We start from the raw sequence: 14,354 nt of genomic DNA on the forward strand, positions 1-14,354 counted from the left end.
ACGGACAGATTGCAAGTGCACCAAGGGAATTTTCAATCTATGTAATTCACATATTTTCAGTCATTATGCAAAAAATATTCTACATAGGTCCATTATTCACAGACTGTGCAGCAAGAACCTCAACTCACCTTTGTCTGTTTTTGCTTGAGGAGCTGATTGGATGGGCAAGGATGAGGTCCAAGCATGGAAAATCAACGTCTGGTGGTAAATAAGGGCAAAGTCTTTGACAGATTCCACTTCTGCATCAAGCCTGATTTCCACCGGGCGCGTTACAGCCACGGAACGGCAGCGCCGCAGTCGCCGTTGCAAATAGCTGCCACTCTAATCAATGAGAGCATTTCCACCGGGCGCACTGCGGAACGTTACAGCAACGTCTCTGCAGCGGCTCTCCGCGAACATTAGGTAGGACTTCTATTTTCTCCGCGAACCGCTGCTAAACCGCATAAATCTCAACAGAGCAGATCGCACCAGACAGGAAGTCCGACTCAGAATCAACGTCATACACTTCCGCCCCCTTTCAAAATAAAACACAATAGGCTACGCAGTTCATGCAGCCTAAAACTACTTCACGTCAACATGTTATGACAGAGGCACAAGATCAGCAATTGATCAATCAAAGGGTCTCAGAGGATCGGCGACACAGACGACAAGAGAACTTGTAGACAACCTTTTCCTCATTGTCAACCTGTCTCTTCAGCCTCCAGTTGCCCAACGGCTGGTCCTGCTCAGTGTCATTGGTCAGTGTGACTGCGTTTCCATCCATGTCGGTGGGTGCTATGGTAACTGCTCCGCTAGACACGTCAGGCATGTCTTACCTGTATAACTCTTCTCTGTTCTTTAGACGGCCCCCACCAGTAGGATTTAGCTATATAATCCAAAATTCCATATCCTTGCAGCCAATACATGTCGGAAGACAAATGGTCTAAAACTCTTGCACCTGCATGCACACATATCAAGGACACACATACGTAGTTAGATATCAACCTCCAAACAAGTTTCAAAATAAAACTAATGAAAGCATATTGATGAGACAGATGAAAAAATCACTTACCTTGTGATTCTAAAGTAAACTTAGACATTGTGTCCGCCACAGGGAAAGAAGTATCTATCTGCTGTTCCAGTAGCTGCAGCTTATACTGGAGCTCTTGTATTTGTACTTGCATGTGTTGCACTGCAAAAAATACGATTCCTGAGGGACACAAAGTTCGAAATGTGAATTTTAATGACAAAAAAAACCTCAATAAACTTGAAGGACTAAAAATAGAACCAGCAGTTCCAGGATTTGCTAGGACTGAAGTCACTTACCAGCAGCCAGAAGGAGCAGCCATGAAAAGCTCATGATCCTTTTGTTCCAGTGGTACGAGTGCAGTTGGTCTGAGTCTGAACTGTGCGACCGTTTTCAGTGCTTTGGTTAGACTCATCACTGTCTGTGGACTCGTGGTAAACTGGAACGTCCACATGATGCAGATGACGATACCTCCGCCGAAAGACCCTAAAGCACAAAACAACAAGTTAGAGGACACTGAAACAAGTGATACATGTGTACAACTTATGCACACATTGGGCAAATGTGCAAACAAACAAACAGTACAGTAACTTACCTGTGTGGGCCTTCTTTGAAGGAAGTTGTTGGTATTCCTTCCTCTGTGTAGTACCCTGCTTCCTGCAGGCGACTGCTTCTTCGAACCATTGCTAGAAAATGTGAAAAATACAGAAGGACACATTGTCAGTGTACATAAATACAATATTTTGTGTATAGACACATTTAACACTCTAAAAAGCTGAAGGCACACTTTACTTTATAATAGTCCCCCTGCATCTTTAGTTTGTTTTCGCAAAATGAAACCATTTTGTGAACATTTTGTGAACCAAAATCAGCTGTACGTTACGTGCCTCGGTCTCGCCTAGTTTATAGTAGTCGCCTTAATGTTTTAATTGGATTTTCACCAAAGGGCCAACTCTTGAAGGTCTGTGGATTGTTCATGTTTTGTCTGCTTTGGAAGGTTGCGCTGCCTTGTATGCTCTGGCCGGCTCCTTCTGTTTGTGGACTGGTTAGCTAGCCGCAGCCTGTTCTGAGCTTCTTGGAACTGTGAGGTGTGATTGAGTTTCTGCCTGGAGCTGCTGTGGTGGGGCTTGAGATTGATCCTAAATTACACCAGCATACAGCAGTTCTGCTGCTTGAGGCCCTCTCCCTCCTCCCTGGTCTGCAGCCTAAGGTCTGTTTCATCCACCCTGCTCTGCTGCCTGAGGCCCTCTCCATCTCCATCCACCCTGCTCTGCGGCTTGAGGCCTGTTCCATCCACCCTGCTCTGCTGCTTGAGGCCTGTTCCATCCACCCTGCTCTGCTGCTTGAGGCCTGTTCCATCCATCCTGCTCTGCTGCTTGAGGCCTGTTCCATCCACCCTGCTCTGCTGCTTGAGGCCTGCTCCATCCATCCTGCTCTGCTGATTGAGGCCTGTTCCATCCACCCTGCTCTGCTGCTTGAGGCCTGCTCCATCCACCCTGCTCTGCTGCTTGAGGCCTGCTCCATCCACCCTGCTCGGCTGCTTGAGGCCTGCTCCATCCACCCTGCTCTACTGATTGAGGCCTGTTCCATCCATCCTGCTCTGCTGCTTGAGGCCTGCTCCATCCACCCTGCTCTGCTGCTTGAGGCCTGCTCCATCCACCCTGCTCTACTGATTGAGGCCTGTTCCATCCATCCTGCTCTGCTGCTTGAGGCCTGCTCCATCCACCCTGCTCTGCTGACTGAGGCCTGTTCCATCCACCCTGCTCTGCAGCCCGAGGCCCTCTCCACTAACCTTGCTCTGCAGCCTGAGGTCTGTTCCATCCACCCTGCTCTGCTTCCATCCAACCCAAGCCTCCAGTGAAGTTTTCAGTTTATCTGTCTTCTTTTACAATGTCGCTAATCATTGTATTAGGCTTTATTTCCTTGGTTGGACCAGCTGGGTGGTGGCCCCACATGTGTGGCAGTCCTCCTCCTCCTAAAAAATCATCTCAGGAGGACATATTCGACTGGGTAGACCACAGCTATGAAAATGTGACTTTGCCCCACAATGACTGTTGCAGAGTTACTCTTACATCTTCGCATGAGCATAGGATAGCCGTGTCTTTGAGCATATCCAAGTGGCTGCTTAAATCTGACATGTCCCTGCAGTTTTGCTGTCTCCTTGTCTTGAGTGAGCATTTTTGTAATTCTACAACCTCCTCTGCTGCTAACATTTACCCCTCCGGCCAAGTGTCGGATGTAAAAGGTTGTAGCATCAAACTTAAACGTTTAGTTATACTATTGCTACTGCTCTCAGGGAATGTTGAGACTAACCCGGGCCCTGATACACCGGCACATTGTTACACCCCTGCAGACTTTAAATCTAGAACTGGTCTTGGATTAATCCATATAAATGCAAGGAGTCTACTAAATAAGATGGACTTATTGAAGGTCTGGATAAACTCAACAAATGCTGATGTCATTGTCTTATCTGAAACCTGGCTCACCAAATCTGTGCTCGATAAGGATATTTCTGTCAATGGCTACAATGTTTATCGTGCTGATCGTCCAAGAAAAGGGGGCGGTGTTGCGATGTATATCAGGAGCAATTTTGATGTTAATTTAGTGCTTAAAGAGTCAGTATCTAAAGAACTTGAGTTGCTTGCTCTTGAAATAGAATTAACAAAGAATCACCGTATCATGCTGGTAGGATGCTATAGACCACCATCTGCTCCTAAAAATGCATTGTCTTCCCTTGTTAAATTCTTATCACAGCTGAAATACAGGGAATTACTTTTGGTGGGAGATTTAAACTGGGACTGGCTCATGCCTGTGTCTGACGACCTGAAAGCACAATGTGATTCTCTTAACCTCACACAATTAATTAATTCCCCTACCAGACCCAACCCCAAATGTTCCTCAAAAGCAACACTCATTGACTTAGTTTTAACCAATATGCCTACCAAATATGTGACAACAGGTGTCTTTCCAAATGATTTGAGTGATCACTGTGTGATAGCGGTCGTGAGAGACACAAGGCTTCCTAAAAGTAAGCCACGCTTTGTAGAGAAGCGCAATATGAAAATGTTTGTTGAACAGGCTTTCTTGTATGACCTTTATCATTTTGACTGGGAAAGGATTGCTCTTTTTGATGATGTTGAATTAGCTTGGAGTTACTTTCATGAAAGTTTCAGTCATATCATTAACAAACATGCCCCCCTGCGCAATTTCAGAATTAAAGGTCGTGATAATCCATGGTTTACAACCGAACTAGCAGAAGTTCTGCATGAGCGAAACTATGCATGGGCCAGAGCACGCAAATCAGGCTTGGAAACTGACTGGCTTTATTTTAGACAATTGAGAAATAAATTTACCTCTCTTCTCCGACATACAAAGGCTGAGTTTTACTTGTCCATGACTACTGAAAGTCTGAAAAATCCAAAGAAATTTTGGAAAGCAATTAAGTCTTTATCGTCTACCTCTAACTTAGTTAATCTCCCTTCCAGTATGCTGATTGATGGAAGCAGAGTAACTGACAGAACAGACATATTAAGTTGTTTTAACAAGCATTTTATTTCCTCCGGGTTCTTGTTTAACTCTAAAAACCCCTCTAAACAACCCACACCTAGTGAACAGGCCTCCAATGACCCTCCACCGGTTGATAGGACCCTGGTAACATTCAGGCTTTTAATTTCACACCTTTCTCTACAGCAGAGGTTGCTAAAGCTCTTAAAGACCTTGATCCTAAAAAATCACCGGGACCGGATAAATTGGAGCCTCTGTTTTTAAAACTGGCATCTGATGTTGTAGCTGTTCCATTGTGTTATATTTTTAATCTTAGTTTATCGACCAATGTAATTCCAAAAGTCTGGAAATCTGCATTTGTTATCCCCCTTTTGAAAGGAGGAGATCCAACTATTTTAAACAATTATAGGCCTATTTCTAAACTGCCTGTTCTGGCTAAGGTACTTGAATTCCTTGTTAGTGAACAAGTAAAAGAATACCTGGCCACTAATTTTATCCTATCGATTTCTCAGTCAGGATTTTGTAAAAAACATAGTGCTACCACTGCAGCCTTGAAGGTTATAAATGACATAACTGAAGCCTTAGATAATAAACAGTGTTGTCTTTCTCTTTTTATAGACTTTTCTAAGGCCTTTGACACCGTGGACCATGACATTTTGATTGAACGTCTTGCAGCAGTTGGGTTTTCTGTGCATGCAGTTGGATGGTTTGCAAACTATCTTAAAGACAGAAGCCAGGCTGTCCAATTAGAAGGTGTCTCTTCTGAGGTTGAGTTTGTCCACAAGGGGGTGCCCCAAGGTTCAGTGCTAGGCCCTTTGTTATTTACTTTGTATATAAATAATATTGGAATGAATATCCCAAATGCAGCCTTTCATTTTTATGCTGATGACACAGTCATATACTGCTTTGCACCCACACCTGCAGAAGTGTTTTCATATCTGCAGAATGCATTTAATAAAGTGCAAGAACAACTCTGCCAACTGCAACTTGTTCTAAATGCTGATAAAACAAAACTTATGTTCTTCACTAATTCTAAATCAGCAAGACCAAGTCAGTCTGTCATTGTCACCAGCAATGGTCAACAAATTGAACTTGTAACTACTTTCAAATACCTGGGGTTCCTGATTGATGACCACTTGTCTTTTAAGGCACATATTCAATATACTATAAAGAAGCTGAAGGTTTTACTTGGATTTTATTTTAGGAATAAGTCTTGCTTTTCTTTTAGGGTGAAACAGAGGCTAGTGGAGTCAACCTTTCTTCCAATTATTGATTACGGTGATGTGTTATATATGAATGCCTCTGCACAATGCCTCCACATGCTCGATAGTGTGTATCACAGTGCTTTGAGGTTTATTACAAACTGTGGAGCTCAAACTCATCACTGTGTCTTATACAGTAAAGTGAATTGGCCATCTCTATATGTGCGCCGGCTCAGCCATTGGTACCAGTTAATTTATAGGGCTATTCTTCAGATGACTCCATCTTATTTATCTTCCCTTTTAACCGTGAACAATAGGGCCTACAGTCTCCGCTCCCAGGACTTTTATCATCTTAAGGTTCCTAATGTCAGAACAGAGTTAGGGAAGAAAGCTTTTAGATTTTCAGCTCCGAATACTTGGAACTTATTGCAACAAGAGCTCAAACTCCAAAGCCTGATATCACTAAATGTTTTCAAATCCATGTTAAATTCCATCACATCCAGACTTCAGGAGTGTAGATGTTTTATTTGAGTGCAAACTCTTTTAACCATTTTTTTCAATTCAATTGTTTTTGTATGTATTTGTATTGTTGACCAATGTTTGTGACTATGTGTTGAAACGTTCTATGTGCTGCCGTTCCTGGCCAGGTCTCCCTTGAAAAAGAGATCTTGGATCTCAATGGGACAAAACCTGGTTAAATAAAGGTTAAAAAAAAAAAAAAATGTTTGAATTTTTGTATATTTCTTGGGGAGGTGCTTTTTATAAGCCCATATAGGGTTTTTTTTTTTAACCTTTCCCGCACTTACTATTCTTGTTTCATTTTCTTTTTTTTGTAATTGTCTTTTCTTATGGTGCAAATAAATAAATAAATAAAAAATAAATAAATAGTACCTGCACTGTCCCACACTGCACCCATACTGCCATACTACATACATATTTCTCAGTAAATATACTTTTATTTTACTGTTGATTTCAGCCCTAGTATGATTGTGTGAATATGTCTAATACTAGTGTTTGGATATCATACTTACCAAAGGCAAAGAGCCTAGTGGTTCCCTTTCTGGGGACGCCTCTGCTATGTCAAACCAAACAGACAGATGTGAGAAAACAGACGACTCCACACAAACATCTGCTTATTGTAGTGAGCTTAGACATTATACATTAACATCAACTACTGGAATGCAATACATTAAGACTGGGTTGTGTTAAAATGTTAGTCAATAATGTAAAAATGAAATGCAGTAATTACAATATGTGCTCCTCCTGTCTTTTGCTCAGCTGCTCTCCATTTCTCGCTGCTCCTGTCTGAGGTCCTGCAGAAGATAGATTCAGTCAGAAATTACTTATAAAGGTACAATAATGGCACAGTACACACACTGCAAAAACTGAAATCTAAGTAAGATGAAATATGTTAGATCAAGGGGATATAGGCTAAGATAGTGCTTAGTAAGCAGTATTTATTTTAGACTATTTCACTCGCTTGATATAAAGATTCCACGGCTTTTGCCTTATTTCAAGAAATTTAAGAAAAATATTCTACACACATAAAAATCTTTGTAGCTGTATCAAGAAAAGTTCACTAGTTTTTAGTCTGATTTTGCTGGTTTCAAGAAATATAATGCCTATGCATGTCATTATGCCAAGATAATGGCTCTAGCATTTACTTATTATTAATTCAAGAATATTTTTCAACATATTGAGAAAATAGGTCACGTGTATTAAATTAGAATCAAGAAAAATGCACTTATTAGTTAGAATACACCAATTCTAAGGTATTTATGGGTTCATTGAGATTATATATTTTTACTTGTTTTGGAGTCTTGACAAGCCAAATTTTCTTGTTCCATTGGCAGATAATTTTGCTATTTTTAAGCAAAATACACTTAATTTTTGTACTTTTTTAAGAGCTGGCTTTTTGCAGTGCACACACATGCACACACACACACACACTAAAAACAATGTAATACATACCTCGATGGTGTTGGTGTCTTCCAGGAGGAGAGAAGCGATAATAAATTTGGCAGAGTGAGAGGTCATACCTCAGAAGTCAAATACTCCAGCGCTTCTCTCTTTCCTGCACAAAACAAAGAGAACCAGTGAAAAAGGTCAGCCAGTTTAACTACTCGAACTTCAGTTGATATGATATCACACTTTATATTGTGTAATATGACACCGTTGGCCCAAATGATTACAATCAGTACTGAAATTAAAAAAATTTCCACTCATGTTTAGATGATGACATACAGTCATGGAAAAAAATATTGGACCCCTTGTTTTCTTCAGTTTCTTGTTAATTTTAATGCCAGGTACAACTAAAGGTACATTTGTTTGGAAAAATATATTGATAACAACAAAAATAACTTTTAAGAGTTTAATTTAAGAGCTGATATTGAGACTTTTTCCATGGTTTTCTTGATTATAAGCAAAATTATTATCAAGAAAACCATGGAAAATGTTTATATATCTCATGTAACATCAAACTTCTACTTCACTACATTTAGCTTCAGTTACATTCAGGTTGAGATTTAGCATAAAAAAACATGATACATTTCAAGTCATTAAAATGAAACCTCATAACATTATATTAAGTAGTTAGAATGAGCAATAGAAACGTAGGAAAATTTGGGTAATATTTCAGAAAAATGCCCTATTTCAGTCAATGTGTCAGCTTCCATCGGCTCGGCTGTATCACGGCTCTATTTTTACCAGACGTCGGATCACGGCGCAGGAAATCGTGTACAAAATAAATTTTCTTTTTTGTTTTTTCAAATAAATTTTAAAAATAAAATGCACTGTGTTTTTAACTTCACAAAGAAATCTTAAGCCAGTTTGCAGGGTTATCTTTTGGTATTTTTGATAATTTTGGTATTTTTCATGACATGTGCTCTGCAGTCAACATCACTGGATTACCTGGAACCTCAAAGTCTTCTGTTTCAACTGAACTTAACCTTTTCTAAGAACGTCTATTGATGAAAAGAAACTATGACAACTAAGAAGTTATCAGAAGATATGGAAGAAGTTAAAAAGTCCCTTAACTTTATGTCAGAGGAGCTGAGCAAGGTGGTTAACAACAGGTAGGCCTACTGGATTTAATTGATGAAGTCAGACAACTGAAGGCTGTGATAAAAGAAAAAGACATGAAGATTGAGGAGCTGGGAAGAAGAGTAGAAGACCTGGAACAGTACAGAAGAATGGAGGATTTGGTGATATCTGGGCTGGAGACAAACCATTACTCCTAAGCACGGATCACAGCAGGAGACAAGGAGGGGGAGGATGCACCAAGAGGTGAAAAACTTCTACTTGAGCAGCAAGTCATTACATTTTTCAATGATAGACATTCCCTTGGTCAGTAAAAATATAGCAGCATGTCACACTATCCCACAAAAACAAAACAAGAGGCCAACTATCATAATCAATTTTGTGAACAGAAAATATAAAATGGAGGTGCTAAAGCTTGGAAAGAAATTGAAGGGAACAGGAGTATATGTAAACGAGAATCTCACAAGAGAAATGCTGAAATCGCACGGCAGGCAAGACTCCTGAAGAAGGAAAAGCGCATTCAAGAAATGATAATAATACTTGGGCATGACAATGTGTGAACAGACAAAGTTAAAATCTTTTGATTTTCAAGATCATAGGTTTTATGAGTTAGAAAATGGCATTGATCCAGACATCCATTTCTATCAGAATGTTAATATGACCTGTGAATATTATTATGAGGATGAGTTAAATACTGAAATGAAGGGTTTTTCATTGATCCACTTTAACAGCAGGAGTCTTCATAGTAATTTTGCCAAAATTAAAGACTATCTTAACCAGTTCCAAGAAAAATTGCTACAGTGTAGCAATATCAGAGACATGGTTGAGTAATGATAAAGAGCTTGAAGATGGACTAGAGGGATATGAAATGTTTTGGCAAAACAGAGTGAACAGAAAGGGAGGGGGGTTGCTATATTTGTAGCTTTGGGTTTCAAATGTAAAGTTATTAACAATATGTCCGCTGCAATTGATAATCTGATGGAATGTTTGACCATTGAAATTCAGGTGGAAAGAGCTAAAAATATGTTAATTAGCTGCATTTATCGCACACCAGGGTCCTGCATTGATCATTTTAACACAAAGATTTTGGAAATACTTGAAAAACAAGGGAGGATGACTTTTGTTTGTGGTGACTTTAACATTGATTTACTAAAGTCAAATGATCATAAGAAAACTGCTGAATTTATTGATGCTATGTATAGTTTTGGTTTATATCCGTTGATCTCAAAGCCCAGCAGGATAACTAAGGACAGTGCTACTTTGATTGATAATATTTTTGTAAACATGATTGATGGGGAGATAAATAGTGGACTGTTAGTGACGGATATAAGCAGTGGCGGGCGGTGCATTTCACACTTAGGCCTTCAGTGATGTCCAACTTAGTCAATAAATACCTTTCATTATGCCAGCATTTATAACACCAGGAGTGGAGAGTAGTTAGAAACACACTGAAGCACTACTAGGCATTGCATCACCTCAGTTGTGTACAAAATGGGCTATTATCCGGCCCATTTTAAAAGTCAACAATAGCCTACCGCATCAGCAATTAAAACATATCTGATATGCTACTGTCAAAACTTAAAAATAAAAGGGTCTTTAAAATTATCTTTCCAAAAAGTTTTATTGAGTCCACAAAGAATATGCAAGCTTTAACAAGATTGTACAATACATTGCAAAATTGCAGTTTAATATCAGAAAGACACTAACAAGACGGGCATACTTTGGCGACAGCGACACAATAAACAAGTCTCTTTGTGAAAAAACTTTTTCATGTCAAAACGTGACGTATCACGACTTTCTCTGACCTGTTGCTTTGAGTACAACCACACAGCTGCGCCAATGCGCCAGATTATTTACATACCGTTAACAGTCCCGGGTGTGACTCTGTTGATCTGCATAGCACTGCCGTGGCTCAAACTAGTAAGTATCCATATCCAATCACAGGACGCCTAAATGTCACGTTCAACGTGAGGCCAGCTAGAGGGCCTTGCTGACACAACTCGTGATCTGATTGGCTATCACAACTATCTATCAACTGTATTTGCCCGTTAACTTACAGTGCACAGACGCCCGCATTGTTGATTCTGAAGGCCCGGGCAGATTTCATACAGCCTGGCAACATAAGATAGCTAAATTCTGATTGGATAAAAACTCTAACCTAAAAACAACAGCACTGGAAAGAGCATAATATGACATGAGGAGAATATGAATACTTTTAGATATTTAGGGAAAGTAAATGAAAAATTAAATTAACCTTTATCATAATCATGATCATGATTTCTGGTTATGTTTGGCCAGCAGAGAAGGCCTTGCTGGCCCTGACGGCCCACCACTGGATATAAGTGATCATTTGCCTGCCACCAGAAGCAATTGCAGCTCTCAAAACTGGATTGGCAAAGCATGACTGGCAGGAAGTTTATGTGGAGGATCCCAATGATGCTTACAATGCATTTTTGAAAACGTTTTTGACTCTTTATGACAGATATTGTCCAGTGAAAAAGTTTACACAAAATTCTAAAAAGAAAAAGAAAACCATGGTTGACAAATGGACTGGAGAAGGCTTGTAAAAAGGAAAACAAGCTATATAGGGATTTTTTAAAGCATCAAACAAAGGAAAGGAGGATAATTATAAAAAATATATAGAAACAGACTTACATCTATTATGCAATGTCAAAAGAAGATGTATTACATACAATTGTTTCGAAAATATAAAAAGAATATTAAGGCTACCTGGAGTGTATTGAATGAGGTGATCAAAAATCGTAATGACAGGTGGTTCCAATAAAAATAGTTAAAGGTGACAATTCAGTGAGAGCATGGTTAATGAGTTCAACGATTACTTTGTTAATGTTGGTCCTAATTTAGCAAAAGAGATTCCCTTTACAGGTGGAAAAAATGAAACCTTTAACTTAGCTTGTGTAGTGTGTAACACAATGTTTCTCGGGAGAGTTTGTGAAAGTGACATTTTAGAAGTAGTAAGATAATTTAAGAGTAAAACATCTACTGATTGCAATGATCTAAATATGTCACTTATAAAAGAGGTTATTTTTTGTGTCCTTGAGCCATTAACTTATAATTGTAACAAATCTTTTCAAACTGGTATTTTTCCAGATAAGATGAAAGCAGCCAAAGTGATCCCAATCTATAAAAACGGAGAGTGAACGGTATGGCATAAGAGGTATAGCACAACTTTGGTTAAGAAGTTATTTTGTGTGCTTGCTTGCAAAAGCACACTAACTACTATTCACCGTGTCTATTTTCTAGTTTTGTGTGCTTGCTTGCAAAAGCACACTAACTACTATTCACCGGGCTTATTTTTATTATGATTATTTAGTATGCTTGCTTGCAAAAGCACACTAACTACTATTCACCGGGACTATTTTTATTTTGTGTGCTTGCAAAAGCACACTAACTATAATTCACCGGGACTATTTTTATTTTGTGTGCTTGCTTGCAAAAGCAAACTAACTACTATTCACCGGGACTATTTTTATTCTTCCGTTTCTTCCATGTCATTTTTCGGTCGACTACTTCTCCCAGAGTTTTGGTCTCACATACACAAAAAAGGTATCAAACCGACCGGCTCGCCCATGACAAGAGTTTAGAGTGGTGATGTCATCAAGCAGAGTGCAGAGGGAGAGAAAGAATTGTCAAAAAATAGATAACCCCGCCCCTTTGATTAGCCACGCCCCCTTGTCAAAAAATACATTTGAAAAATGCGCTCCAGGCCGCAAATTTCACTCTACAGAAATAATTTATACATAGAAACGTAGGAAAATTTGTCCTCTCACTCACAATCCTCTGGTAAAGCTGTCAGAGTTATAGTTTGGGCGTAAGACGCACAGATGCACCAACAACTCGCACCAACTGCCTCATTGGCTCCCATATTAAAAACGCAGGAGGATTTCTGAAATAAGGACATTTTTTGTGTTTTTTAGATCGCTCTAACAAAGCTATTTTTTCATTTTTCATAAAAAATATATGTAGACGTTGAGGAAGAACTCAGGACGCTCAAAGTGAAGTTGGATCAATGATAGGTATTATGGTTTTGGCAAAAATGCTTTCTGTTCGAGGCCAGAATTTTCAGTTTGTCGATCTCTGGCTGCTCAGTGTGGCGGAACTGTCAGTTATTTTCAGTTGATTGCTCTGCTTTGATTGGTCGACTCCACCTGGTCACCTGGTTGCTTAGCTACCAAAGCCCCCCCCCCCCCCCCCCCCCTCCTCCAACACAGTTAGAGTTAACTGTGTAACAATAACTTTTTTCATAAAACATGAGACCTTATAACTTGACCATACATTGTCCAATCTGCTTCAAACTTGTCATCCATGATGATGGTTCATCATTTACCAGTTCTACATAACAATGTTTCATAAATTCCCGCCCTTTTTGATTAGCCACGCTCCTTTTCATCACCTAAGAACTGTTTGTCCTAGAAACTTGTATACGGTGTCAGATTACTTTAAACTTTTAAACTTTAAACAGTAGACACAAGTCTTGTGTATTGGTGTATTACTTTGCGTTTCGATAGGTCATATAGTTTTTTATCAATCCCTGTTCAATGACCATGATCATTTTTGGAGAAATTCTGAGATTATAATGGGTGTGTATTGCACGGAATGTTCGTGTCAGAGTGTGTGATGTCATCGCTCAGAGTGTAGAGGGAGAGGTAAAACTGTCAAAAAATAAATTTGAAAACTGCACTCCAGGCCGCAAATTCCACTCTACAGAAATAATTTATACATAGAAATGTAGGAAAATTTGTCTTCTCACTCACAATCCTCTGGTAAAGCTGTCAGAGTTATAGTTTGGGCGTACGACGCAAAGATGCGCCACCAAAACCACCAACAGCCTCATTGGGTCCCATATTAAAAACGCAGGAAGATTTTGGAAAAAGTGAGATTGAACTGTTTTTTTAGATCGCTCTAACAAAGCTATTTTTTCATTTTTCTTAAAAAAAAAACATATGTAGAGGTTCAGGAAGAACTCAGGACGCTCAAAGTGAAGTCGGATCAATGATAGGTATTATGGTTTTGCCAAAAATGCTTTCTGTTCGAGGCCAGAAATTTCACTCTGCCCACCTCTGGCTGCTTTCACTCTGCCAGAAGATTCCACAGCTGTTAATTCTGTTGATTGCTCTGCGACCCCAACGCTTTGATGCTTTGATGTGATTACAGTTACAGATACACGCACACACACACACACACACACACACACACACACACACACACACACTGGTCATTTAATGTAATAACAGTTAAAGATACACGCACGCACACACACACTGGTCATTTAATGTAATAACAGTTAAAGATACACGCACGCACACACACACTGGTCATTTAATGTAATATCAGTTAAAGATACACGCACGCACACACACACACTGGTCATTTAATGTAATATCAGTTAAAGATACACGCACGCACACACACACTGGTCATTTAATGTAATAACAGTTAAAGATACACGCACGCACACACACACTGGTCATTTAATGTAATAACAGTTAAAGATACACGCACGCACACACACACACACACACACACACATATACATATGCGCGCGTAAGCGCGCACACTCCTCCAGATACAAATGTTTCACA

This window comes from Centropristis striata, chromosome 7 (assembly GCF_030273125.1).
Source record: "Centropristis striata isolate RG_2023a ecotype Rhode Island chromosome 7, C.striata_1.0, whole genome shotgun sequence".
In the NCBI taxonomy this organism is placed as follows: domain Eukaryota; kingdom Metazoa; phylum Chordata; class Actinopteri; order Perciformes; family Serranidae; genus Centropristis; species Centropristis striata.